Source organism: Rhinoderma darwinii, chromosome 1, assembly GCF_050947455.1.
Source record: "Rhinoderma darwinii isolate aRhiDar2 chromosome 1, aRhiDar2.hap1, whole genome shotgun sequence".
NCBI lineage: Eukaryota > Metazoa > Chordata > Amphibia > Anura > Rhinodermatidae > Rhinoderma > Rhinoderma darwinii.
Window position 1 is genome coordinate 462,465,511 of NC_134687.1, and position 15,697 is coordinate 462,481,207.

At 41.3% G+C, this 15,697-nt stretch overlaps 1 protein-coding gene across 3 annotated transcripts in view; it reads right to left on the reverse strand.

The window, feature by feature from the left end:
• The window catches only part of SFSWAP (splicing factor SWAP), a 140,207-nt gene that overhangs the window by 20,974 nt on the left and 103,536 nt on the right, over positions 1-15,697 (reverse strand). The window lies entirely within an intron of this gene.

A 15,697-nucleotide genomic window follows, 5' to 3' on the forward strand; every position in this document is an offset into this window, starting at 1 on the left:
TCATTTGCTTCTTTAATACAAAAATGAGGCAGCTTTCTAAATATATTTTTTAACGAAGACTACCATTTTGCTGCTGTAGTCTCTGTGTAACGCCTGTAGACCGATGGTCTCCTGCAAAATCCAACTCAAATTCGTAATCACGGGCACAGATGGCCGCGGACAGCCAGACGTATTTATGGGCCCTGCTCCCATTATAAAAGTATAGGACGTCCTATTTTTTCCGGCAAGTTTCAAACCGTAATTACGAGCGATTTTACAGTGTGTGCATAGGGGTAAAGAGATGGTTTCCTACTGCATATTTTCCCTTAAAGGGGTAGCGTGAAAATAGAAAAACATGGCTGCTTTATTCCAGAAAGAGCATTACAGCGTCACACTTGTCAATAGGATTATCAATACCTATAAACTCCAAGCCAGACAGAAAACCTGTTTCAGCAATAACGTCTATACAGATCAACACTGGAAATAGAATACCTATCAAGACATATATACACAAGAAATCTAGAATGTGAATCACCAGTAGTACAAATATAGCACTAGCCAATATATCAAAAAACACCTTTATTAGAATATATAAATAATAACATATATAGACCACACAAAATATAAAAAACAACACATAATAAAAATGTGGTAGTGGTATGAGGGGGTCACAATGCATCACATTACATATACATGTGATAGGGCGGTATAATATATAGACAGACACTGTACAAAAAACACCTCTTAAATGACCATTATATAGATATATAATCACTGAATAAGGAGTATAGGTAGAGGTGATACCACGATCCAGATCCAAAATCATGTCAAATACCAACCCATACTTTGCATGTTTCCCCGACATAAGACAAAACCACAGACCACGACCAAACACCCCGACGCACGTTTCAGCGTCAGTCTGTCTTGATAGGTATTCTATTCCTTGTCAATAAGATTAGTCTGGTATTGCATCAGTGTCCTAATGATGTGAATAGGGTTGAGCTGAAATACCACACAAAGCCTATTGACCAGAATGGTGCAGTTTCTTAACCCGTTAGTGACCGGCCCATCGTGTTTCTACGTCGGTCACTAACGGGCCTTATTCCGATGCCATAGACTTTTTACGTTGCGGCATCGGAATAAGTTTACAGAGCAGGGAGATGTCAAATCTCCCTGCTCTCAGCTGCTAGAGGCAGCTGAGGGCTGGGAGCGTCCCTGCTCTGCCGTGTGAGATCGATATAATTATCGATCTCACACGTTTAACCCCTCAGATGCGGTGCTCAATAGCGAGCACCGCATCTGAGTGGTTTTGGAGAGAGGGAGGGAGCTCCCTCTCTCCTCCACCGACACCCGGCGATACGATCGCCGAGTGTCTGTGTCTCTAATGGCAGCCGGGGGTCTAATAAAGGCCCCCAGGTCTGCCTGGAGTGAATGCCTGCTAGATCATGCCTGAGGCATGACCTAGCAGATGCATGTCCGTGTTAAACGGCCAGGCAGTAATACACTGCAATACAAAAGTATTGCAGTGTATTATAAATGCGATCGCAGAATCGCATATTATAGTCCCCTAGTGGGACTAGTAAAAAAGTGAAAAAAAAGTTTAATAAAGTTCATTAAAAAAAAAAATGTGAAAAAAAATGAAAAACCCAGCTTTTCCCCTTACAAAATGCTTTACTATTAAAAAAACAAAATAAAGTTAAAAAGTTACACATATTTGGTATCGCCGCGTCCGTAACAACCCCGACTATAAATCTATTACATTATTTAACCCGCACGGTGAACGGCGTAAAAAATTTAATAAAAAACGACTGACTTTAAAAAAAATGTGATAAAAAGTGATCAAAAAGTCGCATCTACTCCATAATGGTACCAATAAAAACTGCAAGTCTTCCCGCAAAAAAAAAGCCCTCATACAACCGCATCGGCGAAAAAATAAAAACGTTACGGCTCTTCAAATATGGAGACACAAAAACAAATAATTTTGAAAAAAAAAGCGTTTTTACTGTGTAAAAGTAAAACATACAAAAACTATACAAATTTGGTATCGTTGCAATCGTAACAACCCACTGAATAAAGTTATTGTGTTATTTATATCACACGGTAAACGGCTTAGATTTAGGACGCAAAAAAGAGGGGCGAAATTTCGGATTTTTTTCTATTACCCCCCCAAAAAAAGTTAATAAAAGTTAATCAATAAATAATATGTACCTAAAAATGGTGCTATTAAAAAATACAACTTGTCCCGCAAAAAACAAGACCTTATACAGCTATGTCGACGCAAAAATAAAAACGTTATAGCTCTTGGAATGAGACGATTGAAAAACGTAAAAAATAGCTTGGTCATTAAGGTCCAAAATAGGCTGGTCATTAATGGGTTAAAAAACAAAAAACAAAAACAAACAAACAGGCATGTTTCTCTGATCTCATGCAACCATTTCGAAAGATCATAAAGTAAACAATTTCACCAAAAATGAAGTGAATATAAATACAAATTCTCATTTTTTCCAGAGATTAGCGCTGGCCACTGCCTATGTTTTAACAATTAAAATTTTTTATAAAAAACAAAACCCCTTGTAGGTCTCAGTATGCTACAAAACACCACTTTATATAGTCTTCCAGAATTGCCACTAACACGTTGGTAGTAAAAGGATATCACATATGGGTGTAAAGTATCGAGAAAAGCAGAGGCAGAGCACAAAATTACCTTCATGCTTGATCAAGACTCCATGAGCTGATATGCCAACAGCAAATAAATACTCTGCACGTATGCCAACTGTGTGTGTGCTGCCACTACTTATGCCAGGGTAGCACCCAGGGAAATAGGATTACCCACTGGAGGCTCTGTATTGCATTTCACAACGGGACTTCTCCATTCTACAATTGATATGGGTGAGCAGAGATAAATGGTTACCTTCTTCATTCTTCTAACCTGGCCTGTTGAATTCTACAGATAATTATGGCAGGAGCCGATGCCAAGTTCCTGCACAGCCAGTGAAAATAAATGAACAGATTTTATAATTTGCAGCAAAAATACATATTGTATGAGGGATATATTCATCTTTATCTGTCTGAGCAGTTGTTCCTGCTAAACAACAAATGCCAAATTCTCATTAAAATAAATAGAAGCCTTTCTGTGTAAAAGTTCAACTACATGAGACAAGTTTTGCAATACTAAATCCTACTAAAACCAAACAAATACAACAGATAAATCATGGCAAAAATCTGTGTACAGTCTGAAATGGGAAAAGCTACAAATTAAAATTTGGGTATTAACATCTAAATCTAAAGAAGCCCCATGTTCTAAAAACGGGAACAGCATCATCATTCAACAGGACAAATGTTAAGAGTCGACTTCAGAAATGACCCTTTGAGAATATGAGAATATCTAGGAGCTAAATTGCTCTAATTTGTCTCCCTTATTACACAGTGGGATAGTGAATCATTGCAGGAGCAAGGAGCGCGCACATAAAGCTTCTCACAAATGTATCTGAACTGTTAACCAAACTCAAGTGAGCTCCAGCATAAATGTCATCTTTCTTATGATCTCATATGCATTAAACCGAGAGGATACTGCAAACACATGAAATTTATAGGACGTTTTAAAAAGGTCGCACAGAGAACATGGGGGTGATGGGGTTCTGCATGCTGCTTCTGTGTACTAAAAGTCAGTCCGTTAGGATCAGATCCTGGAGAACCAGCATCACCAATACTGGTATGTTGCGAGTCTATGGAAAGGGAGGAATTCCCTCAATAGGATGCCAACTTGGATAATTTAGGCTGAACACAGAAGCGGTGTCGGACCTCAAAAACTCTGGTTTGGAGGGCATAAACACAGCCCCTGCCACTAGTTTAAATTGTTATCTGAAAAACTTTATCTCTGGATTTTATCATGACCGGTAACAGCAGATGCTCGAAAACCTTGTAGACTGAGCTACCGGCTACCACTACAGGTTTTATTATAATCAAATATCTTGTCAAATAAAGGACATTGATCCTGCTCTACCCATGTGACTCTGCTCTTAAGTCTCCGCCACAGTATTTAACAGATTATCCAGGACTCCTGTTCAGAGAATCTACTCAGCAATGAAGCCATATGGCAGCGAGGAACCAAGTAAGGGCAGAAACGAGTTTTACAGGCGATTCAAGTGGAAGGGGAAATGATTGTTGAAACTATAGACATTATTCTCGGTGCCTCAAGGCTCTTTATACCTTCGTTGGATGAAGAAAAGTAACGTTTTCTACTCAACCAGTTTCGAACAAGTGGTGCTCACAAGAAACAGAAGCTATTGCAGAGAAAACCGGATGTGTAGAGGTTGGCGCAGAGGAATTAGTAGACACTCCTTACATCTACACTTTAGGCACAAAGACAAACTGACAGTGCCAGTGGTTTATTTGTGGTGCACATTGTTACAAGGATTCCAATGAGAGGATGCAAAAGATTATCAGGATTTCCAGCCCATCGGGTACAAATTAGTAGGATTTTACTGTAATACGGTTTTGAATTGCCCAAAACGGAATTTATATGGTCAACGATTGTATTCATTAACCATAATTTTATACTGTGCATACTGGTGAATGAAGATCCCTCCTAGAGATCTAATACATAACACGTCAAGTGTCCTGACTAACCAGAAGCCACGGGTGTCAAGCTATAAAGGAGACGTGACACGAGCATGACATTCAAGATCTACACCCCCATCTACACTTTTTATTTTCACTCATTCATATTTAACCCCTTCCCGACATTTGTCGTATTGATACGTCATGGAAAGCTAGTATTTCCCGCATTTTGCCGTATCCATGCGACAAATGGTGGACATCAGCTCAGAAGCTGAGTCGGTGCCATCAACGCCGGATGTCAGCGGTGTATTACAGCTGACATCCGACTAATGGCGGGGACCGAAATTAGCCTCAATCCCCGCCATTAACCCCTTAAATGCAGCGGTCAAAAGCGATCGCTGCATTTAAGGAGTTTGCAGCTCATCGGCACCCCAGCAATTAAATCGCCGGGGTTCCGGTGGCTGCAATGGCACCCGGAGGCCTAATACTGGCCTCCCGGTCTGCCTAGCATGGAAGTCGTTCAGGCCTGAAAGGCTTCCGTAGCAGACGGCAAGATGGCTCCGGGTCAGGTGCTGAGCTGGCGTCATCAGCAGTGGATGTCAGCTGTATGTTACAGCTGGCATCCACCTGTAACGGCAGGAACCGGAGCTAGCTCCGATCCCTGCCATTAACCCCTCAGATGCAGCGATCGCAAGCGATCACTTCATCTTCGAGGTTGCTAGCAGATCGGCAGCCCTGCCATCAGCGCTGCCAACTGCTGCTATGGCAACAGGAGGCCTAACAATGGCCTCCTGTTCTGCCATTACAGAAGCCGGTCAGGCCCTGCCGGGAGGCGAAGCCTAATCGGCTTGCGGTCAGTCAATGACTGACAGATCTAATACATTGCACTACACAAGTAGTGCAATGTATTAGAACACAAAACAAGACAGTTGGACCTTCAAGTCCCCTAGTGGCACTTAAAAAAAAAAAAGTTAAATAATGGTGAAAAAAAACCATAATAAAAGCTTCAAGTAATAAAATACAAAATCGCACTTTTTCCCTTATCAAGTGCTTTATCATTGAAAAAAAGAAACCATATATATTTGGTATGGCCGTGACAGTAACGGTCTGAACTATAAAAATATTATGCTATTTATTCCACGTGGTGAACGGCGTAAAAAACAAAAACAAAAAAAAAAACAACGGAAAAAACGATACCAAGATTTCTGTCTGTTGGTCACTTTGCCCTACAAATATTGGAATAAAAAGTGATCAAAAAGTCGCATGTATCCAAAAATGGTACCTATAAAAACTATAGATCGTTTAGCAAAAAACAAGCCCTCATACAGCTCAGTCAACGAAAAAATTAAAACTTTATGGGTCTCACAAGTTGGAGACAGAAAAAATTAATTTTTGACAAAAGAAAATTTTATTGTGCAGAAAGTTGTAAAACATAAAAAAGTTCTATAAATTTGATATAGCCGGAATCGGACTGACCCGCAGAATAAAGTTAACATGTAATTTATAACGCATGGTGAGCGCTATACAAAAAAAATAAATAAATAGAAAGCTATGCCAGAATTGCAGTTTTTTTAATCACCTGGCCTCCCAAAAAATAGAATAAGAAGTGATCAAAAAGTCGCATGTACCCCAAAATGGTACGAATAATAACTACAGCTCGTCCCGCACAAAAACAGCCCTCATACCACTACGTTTATGAAAGCATAAATTTAATGACAACATGTAGAAAAGAAGACCGCACGGCACTCACCATTTGCAGAATGTTTCTCTTTATTCCAAGATTGAGGCAGGCAACACGGAATTCAAAAGACAACAGAGTCGACTGTTTCACGTCCTTCAGACGCCAAGCATCTGAAGGACGTGAAACAGTCGGCTCTGTTGTCTTTTGAATCCCGTGTTGCCTGCCTCAATCTTGGAATAAAGAGAAACTTTTTGCAAATGGTGAGTGCCGTGCAGTCTACTTTTCTACATGTCGTCATTGGCTGAAACTAACTTCAACATGCACTGAGCACCGCCGAAGGCTGTGGAACCACAGGTCCCAGCGAGCTGAAGCACAGAGTCTGTGACATTGCAAGCTAAGGCAGTGCCAACCATTTTTCATTTCTACATGCTGCATAAAATTAGTTAAGGCTCCAATAAACTATAAATGAAAGAAAAAATATGCAACTGTGCAGGCCCAAGGGGAACATATCTTCTGTTTCAAGAGGCCAATTGTCAAGGCACTAAAATTAGGGAACCAGGAAGGGTAGGGCCAAAACTTATCTTCTGGAAGCGAGGGTGCCCGTATTATACCAGGACAACACTTTCCCAGCAAAATTCCCCATAGTGCAAAGGTGCGGAGTGTAGTGCAAAGGTGCGGAGTGTGGAGCAAAAGGGAGATAAGAAACACCATTTATCAGTGCGACACCGGCATGTGCAGAAAGGATTGCTTCACAGCAAAATATCTGGATTATTTTATTGTTTTTTTTTACCCCATTATTATACCACCTGACTATGCCCCTGATGTACTTTGCCCAGCTTACATTTACCCCCTCATTATAAACTAAAATACCAGTAAAACTCTTAACAAAACTACTACCAAGCAAAATCCACGCTCCAAAAGCCAAATGGCGATCCCTCCCCTCTGAACCCTACAGCGTGCCCAACCAGCAGTTTACTTCCACATATATGGCATCGCCATCCCCGGGAGAACCGTTTTAACAATTTTTGGGGTGTCTCCCCAGTGGCACAACATATTTGCCACAGAAATGGCATATCCACGGAAAACTGAAATGTTTTACTTTGTACCATCCGCAGAGCAATTCTTTATGGAAAAGACCTGTGGGGTGAAAATGCTCACTACACCCCTTAATAAATGCCTTGAGGGGTGTAGTTTCCAAAATGGAGTCACTTGTCAGGGGGTTTCTTTTATTATTTCACATCAGAGCTCTGCAATTGTGAACCAATACTTTGTAAATCACAAAATTAGGCCCCAATTTTGCCTAGTACTCACTCCTGAGCCTGGTCGAATGTTCAGGCAAAAGATTAGTGCCCCATGTAGGGTGATTCTAAAACCGGGAAACAGCATAATAATTAGAGAGCTGTCTTGTTATGGTGGCACAAGCTGGGCACCATATATTGCAATATCTATTGAGAAAAATCCTTTTTCACCCTGCAACATAGAGTGCACTCTAAGGTCTACAAAACGCCTGCGGAGTTCGCATGCTCACTACACCCCTAGGTGAATACCTTGAGCGGTATAGCTTCCAAAATAAGGTCACTTCTGGGGGGTTTCCACGGTTTTGTTCCCACAGGGGCTTTGCAAATGCGACATAGCGCCCAGAGACCAATCCAGCAAAATCTACACTCCAAAAGCCAAAGGCCGCACCTTCCCTTCTGAGCCCTACCGTGTGCCCAAACAGTAGTTTATGACCACATATGGGGTATTTCCATACTCTGGAGAAATTTCTTTACAAATGTTTTTTTTCCCCTTTATTTGTTGAGAAAATGAAAATTTTTAAACTAAAGCTACATCTTATTTAAAGAAAAGGGATTGTTTTTATTTTCACTGGCCAATTCTAAGAAACACCCGTTGGGTCAAAATGCTCACTACACCACTAGATGAATCCCTCCAGGTGTGTAGTATCCCAAATGGCATCACTTTTTGGGCGTTTTCACTGTTTTGGTCCCTCAAGGGCTCTGCAAATTTGACATGGCCTCCGCAAACCATTCCTGCTAAATTTGAGCTCCAAAAGCCAAATGGCGCTCTTTCCCTTCCAAGCCCTGCTGTGTGTCCAAACAGCCATTCATGACCACATGTGCGGTAATGATTTACTCAGGAGAAATTGCTTTACAAATGTGGCAGAGCTTTTTTTTCTTTAGTCCTTGTGGCAATGAAAAAAAATAGGCTAAACCTACATTTTGTTTGTAAAAATATAGACATGAACTTTCACGGCCTACTTCCAATAATTTCTGCAATAAACCTGTGTGGTCAAAATGCTCACTATACCCCTAGAAAATTTCCTTGAGGGGTGTAGTTTCCCAAATGGGGTCACTTTTGGGGGATTTCCACTTTTTTGGCAACGCAAGATCCCTTCAAACCTGACATGGTGCCCAAAACATTCTAATAAAAATGTATTAAATAGGATTTTCTGAAAAAAAAAACATAAAAAAAAACAAACAAGGACATTTGTAAATTTCACCTCTACTTTGCTGTAATTCCTGTGAAACGACTAAAGGGTAAAAAAAACAACTTTCTAAATACAGTTTTGAGTACTTTGAGGGGTGACATTTTTAAAATGGGGTGACTTATTGGGGGTTTCAAATATACAGTGCCCACCAAAAGTGCCTACAAAAATGTGAACACATGAAATCATGTTACAATCGTAGACCAGGTCTATTTTGTATCGCCAAGGCCGATTGTAATAATTCCTAATTTAAAGTCACCTTGATGTGGCACGCACACGCATGCACAAACACTTGAACCTGCGCGGTACATTTTGGGTAATGCGAACTCGGGAGGTAGCCGATAATGAAGATGATAACTTTAACGTTAAATATCTCAGCGGAAAAAAAAAATCCTCTCAAAATTGATTGCGGCACAGTTTTCGTATTGAAAAGAGCTTTCAAATGAGCCCCCACTCGACCCCCCCGTACCATTTAAGGCTCCGTCAGGAAGGTCAAGAGTGGCCGAAGAGGGAAGGGGTTAAAATCAGATAGTTATACCTGCAATGAAGTTTTTATGAATATAGTCTCATAATCCAGCACAGAACGGCATAATAAACACGCATTCTACATACATGTTGGCTGTTTTTATTGAGGCACACAACACCTTTAGAACTGAATCCATCCATTAATGCAGAATATTTCATAATCTGACAAGTTCCAAGGCTAAACGTTGTATTAGTATTGCGCAAAGAATTCCATGTCATAATATTATCCTCAATAAATCTGCTAATTATTATTCTGTAATGGAAGGAGAGTCTCGACCATCTCAAGATAAGCCTAAGGAAGTTTCATTTCAAAAAAATTAAATCAGCAGGCTGTGTCTACCTGTACATTTACATAACTCACAAGCTCAGATGTATTGCCTTTAGCAGTAGAGAGTAAAAGTACACAAAAGCACCAGGATTCTGGACAATGCTCAAGTGCCGAAGGAAAAAAAACATGCATTCTGCAAAACCACAAAGCTCTTCTTGCAGACACAGTGCGAGACTGAACTTTACTGGTGCCGATGCTGTGGAAAAGTACTACAAAGCACAGCAAGACCACCAGGTTTGGAGACAATATTCATGATCACATCTGTGGCAGATTCTCTTAGAGAATGACAAAAACAACTATATAACTCGCACAAAAGAAGCGATATCTTCCGACTGCTGAAAAATTCAAGTTATTACCTGAAAAAATAAATATGAAACCTATTTATTATGGTTCGCTCAATATTACTTTATAAAAAAAAAAAAAAAGTATTAGAAAAAAAAAAACAACAGTAGGTAACAGGGTGTCCATGGTTGTGACACCAGCCTGGGGGCCTAATGAAGGACCGCAAAGGCAGGGCTTAAAAGACCGTTAAAAGGGCCATACACTGCAATACATATGTATTGCAGTGTATGGTACCAGAGATCTAACGATCGCTTTTTCGAGCCCCCTACAAAGAAGACTATTAGGGTATGTTCACACAGGGTTGATACGCTGCGTATTCGCCCTGGACACCGCAGGCTATTATGGCCAAAAAACCGCACTAAAAATTGTGGTGCAGTTTTTCGTCCGGAATATCCGCTGCGGGAAATAGCAGGTAAAAAAAAAAAGAGAAAAGAAGAGCTTGCTCTTACCCATAGTCATGGCAACGCGTCCCTCTGACATCCTGCAGCCCGGAATCCTGGCTTGACGTTTCAAACCATTTGTGACCGCTGCAGCAGTCACATGGGATGAAACGTCATCCCTAGAGGCCGGGCACAGAAGCAGAGTTATGGGTATGTATACATTTTTCTCTCCGACTTTAGCGGCGGAATCACAGCTTTTCTGCTGCAAAAATCACAACTGCTATTTGTTGTGGGTTTTACCTCCCAATTCAATGGGGAAAACCCACAACAGAGAAGCAGCGATTCCACAGCATAAAAGGACAGAATACGGATTAAGAAAAGGCACCGCAGGTCAATTTATGAACTATTTTTCGGCGCATTTTTTATGCAGCGTGTGGATGAGATTTGTTTAAATCTTATCCACTCTTCTGCCACTGTAATATGCTGCGGCTTTTCCGCAATGAAATACGTTGCGGAAAACCTGCAGTATTTATGCTACGTGAGAACCCTGCCTTAGGCTGATAAGTGGCATCACTGAATCCGTAAAAGTCCAAACTATTAAAATATTACAATATTTATCCCACTGTGAATGCTGTAAAAATAAAAATCCACCAGAATTGCTGGTTTTTTGGTCACCTCACCCCAAAAAAAAAAAAAAAAAAATGGAATAAAAGGGGATTAAAGTCAAAGCAGTACCAGTAAAAACTGCAGCAGGCCCTGCAAAAAAAATAAGCCTATATAAACTTGGTATTGCAATAATCCCATTGACCCACAGATTAAAATTAACATGAACGCTGTAAAAACAAAAACGTAGAATTCTTTAAATATAATCAAGAGTTTCCCAGTACATTAAATTATTTAATTAGAAAAAAACATCTTGTCCCGCAAAAAGAAAAAAGCCCTCATATAGCTATGTAGACGGAAAAATAAAATACAGTTATGGCTCTTGGAAGGTGGGGAGGAAAAAACGAACACGAAAATAGGCTTGGTACTTAGAGGGAGACACGCACGCGGTCATCACTTTTATGCGAACTTCCCTTCAAAGCACAGGTAGCGTTGCCAGAGAGGAGTCATTGTATTTGCGAGCTCTGCCCACTACTTTCTGAAGATTGCACAGTAATAGGGACACATCTGTCAGAGACATGGTCAATCAGCGGCGAGTGGACTAAGCTAGCAGCAGCTCATGAACACGCCGGAACTCCTCCCCAGCGGCACTGCCTGGGCGTTCTCAGAAAAGGGTTCACACTAGTACCGCTGAAATCAGCATGTCTGTCACTAAATTGTGCTGCCCTCAGTGAGGGTTACCAATACTCTACGGCCACGTAGAAATTGTGTTCATGCACACAATGTCGTACAAAGATTTTTGTGGATGTTTGAAATTCAGGGGAACCGGAAAACAGACCACAATAGTGGAGGAACTTCTATCAAAAGACAGAAGCACTCCTGAAGAGTAGAGTAAATGTAACCTCGGAGTATGTAAAGGCTTCATTTCAGCAGCAGGGCAGTATGAGGGGAGCAAGCAGCAAATTCTGCTGTAATCTATTAAGTGTGTGCCATGCATGGTACTGCAGGATAATAGAGCGCTGGAAAATACTACCAAGTGAGCACAAACCTCAATTACTCACATGCATAAAAGCTCTGCATACAAAAGCTACATTCACAAGAATGGACGTCAAACTAAATTTGAGTCTAAAGCAACATCCACAGCGGAGAGTGGACCAAGAGTGATTTTTTTTGTAATGACCGGTACACTTTACAGGATTTTATTTGTTTGCTTCTTGTTTCGACAACACATAGTGACACAAGCTTGCAACTATGGTGATGCCTTTCTGACAGTAAGCCGCCCCAAAGAGAGTAAGGGATGCTTTCTCCACTATTGAATATCTACAAAAAAGCCTAAGGGTTGTCCAGCATTAGAAAAACATTGCTGTTTTACAGAAACAGTGCCACACTATCAATGGCTTGTGTCAATTATTGCAATTCAGTTGTGCTGAAGAAAATTGGTCTGAGCTGCAATACAATACACAGCCTATGCACAGGTGTGGCACGGTTTTTGGAATCTGACATGTTTCACTATATGTGGTAATAACTTTGGAATGCTTTTACCTATCCAAGCGATTCGGAGATTGTTTTCTCGTGACACATTGGACTTTATGTTACTGGCAAAATTTGCTCGATACATTCAGTATTTAAATTGTGAAAAACACCAAAATTTAGTGAAAAAATTAGCATTTTTCTAAATTTAAATGTATCCACACAAAATTGTTGCTAATTAACATCCCCAAATGTCTACTTTAGATTGGCATCATTTTTTGAACATCCTCTTATATTTCTAGGACGTTACAAGGCTTTGAACTTTAGCAGCAATTTCTCACATTTTCAAGAAAATTTCAAAAGGCTATTTTTACAGGGCCAGTTCAGTTGTGAAGTGGATTTGAGGGCCTTATATATTAGAAACCTCCAAAAAGTCACCCAATTTTAAAAACTTCACCCCTCAAAGTATTCAAAACAGCATTTAGAAAATTTCTTAACCCTTTTTTTTTTCTAATACATTGCTCTACCTACGTAGTGCAATGTATTAGATCTGTCAGTTATTCACTGACAGCAAGCAGATTAGGCTTCGCCTCCCGGCAGGGTCTAATCGGCTTCCGTAGCGGCAGAGCAGGAGGCCATTGTGTCTCCTGTTGACATAGCAGTCGGCAGCTCTGATTGCATGTCAGGGCTGACTATCTGCTAGCAACCGTTAAGATGCAGCGATCGCTGCACCGAAGGGGTTAATGGCAGGGATCGGAGCTAGCTCCAGGTCCTACCGTTACAGGTGGATGTCAGCTGTTACATACAGCGGACATCCACCACTGAGGATGCCGGCTCAACTCCTGAGCCAGTGCCATCTTGCCGGCGGCTACGGAGGCCGTTCAGGCTCTGCCGCCCGGCGTGTCCTGAACGGCTTCCGTGCTAGGCAGACCAGGAGGCCAGTATTAGGCCTCCAGTTGCCATTGCAGCCACCAGAACCCCGGCAATTTCATTGCTGGGGTTCCGATGAGCTGCAAACACCTTAAATGCAGTGATCGCGTTTGAGCGCTGCATTTAAGGGGTTAATGGCGGGGATCGAAGCTAACTTCTGAGCCAGTGCCAAGCATTTGGCGTATGGATACAGCAAAATGCGGGAAGCACTAGCTTTCCATGACTTATCCATACGGCAAACGTCGGGAAGGGGTTAAACCACTTGCGGACCGCCCATAGACTATAAACGCCCGAGCGGTCCGCAAATAACTCTGCACGGACGTTCCGGAACGTCCTGCAGAGTGTTAGCGGGTTTGCTGCTCCCAGGCGACATTTAGCTTTGTGTTACAGCAGTCTCTAGACAGCTGTATCACAGAGCTTTAACCGGAGACCACTCAGCGTTGTCTCCGGTTACGTGATTGTTGTGACAACCTGTCAAAACAATCACATTAGTCCTTACAGCAGCGCTTACACGCCGACTGTGAGGAGCTCTGTGATAGAGCTGTCTGGATGAAAGCTCCATGATATCAGCTATCTAGAGACCACTCAGTGTGGTCTCTGGTCAGGTGATGGCTCTGACAGCCAGTCACAGCTATCACCAGTTGCATCTTCTCCCTGGCAGTCTGCCAGAGAGGAAAAAGAACCATGTAATGTAAAAAGAAAGAAAAAAAAAAAGCTTTTTTTCAATAAATATATTTGTCTAATACACAGCGACTTTGGGCACGCGCAATGCAGGTCAAAAGATCGCTTTGTCCCGTAGCCTACATTGCATGTAATAAAAGTCAATGAGGTTGTGTCGCAATGCACAAGTTGCCGCGACATGACAGTTGCAAGAAGTCAAAACTATAGTGTCGCAGTTACTTGCAGGTCACAACGCGACCACATTGACTTTCATTACTTGTGAAGGCTATGGGACAAAGCGATCTTTGGTCGGGAAACCTGCGTCGTACCCAAAGTTACCTTAGGCCCTGTTCACACTGAGTATTTTGCAGGCAGAAAAAAAAAGTCTTCGTTATCCTTCAGGAATTTTGCAGCAGATTTTGACCTGCTTGAACTTATTCGCCATGAAAAACACTTTGTCTGCAGTGGATTACAGTATAAAGCAAGTAGATGAGATTTTACAAGTCTCATCCACATGCTGCAGACGTTTTACACGGCAGATTTTCAAATATCTTTCATAGGTCGTTAAATGAATAACTTGGGGGGTGGGGGTCTAATTTCCAGAAGTGTCATTTTGGGGAGTCAAAGGGGTTTTCCAGTCCCCAAAAATTGATGGCCTATCCTCAGGATAAGTTATCAATATCTAATCAGTGGGGGTCTGTCTCCCGGAAGTCCCGCTGATCAGCTGTTTTGAATGGGCCGCGGCGCTTGTACGAGCGCTGCTTCCCCTTAATTTCCTTTACTGCTCACACGGACACACTTGCAGCGGCGGTTCACAGTAGCGATGCACGATGCATCGAAACTTCGATACGGTTTCGATACTGTGCATCCCCATACCTTTGTTTCATGTATTTCGATACTAAGCTGTGCGGCTGCACAACTAAGTATAGTAATACATACAAAAGTCTCAATACATAAACCATACACATATTAGTTATTGGCGCGGCCGTAATAACCTTCACAACAATTTTTTTGCGTCATTTATGATGTGTACGCTGTAAAAAAAAAAAAAAAAAAAAAAATTATAACTACTTTCACTTATTTAACCTCCATGTGCTTCACATTAATAGTAATTAACCCCATCATGTACCGTACACATTAACCCATTATGACAAACATGATGGGGTTAATTACTATTCATGTGAGGCACATTCAAAATTCATCATCACACCGCACGCCTCACATCAGAAAATGGAAGAACTTTTTTTTTTTTTATTACTGCAAAGTATCGTTTTGGTATCGAAATCGCAATACTACACAAAGTATCGGTATCGAAGTCCAAATTCTGGTATTATGGCATCCATTCAAGTGTATACTGTGAACTAGGGGAGAAAGCTGTAGTACTGTGAATCGCCACTACAAGCGTGTCCACAATTCACAGTGTGAGCAGTAAGGGCATGTTCACACTGCTTATTTTCGGCCGTAAACGGCAGAAAAGTAAGAGGCTCCAAACATCTGCCCATTGATTTCAAAGGGAAAAACTGCATTATGTTGCGACGGGGCGGTTTTTTCACGTGGCCGTTTTGAAAAGCCGCCGCGTAAAAAGACGCCTTGTTAAAAAAAAAAAAAACTCACTTCTTGAGACTTTTTGTAGCCGTTTTTTATGGACTATAGAAAAACAGCTCCAAAAACGGATTTGCTTAAAAAACTTCTGAAGATCAGGAGCGGTTTTCCCTTGAAAATACCTCCGTATTGTCAGACTTTAAGCGTGTGCA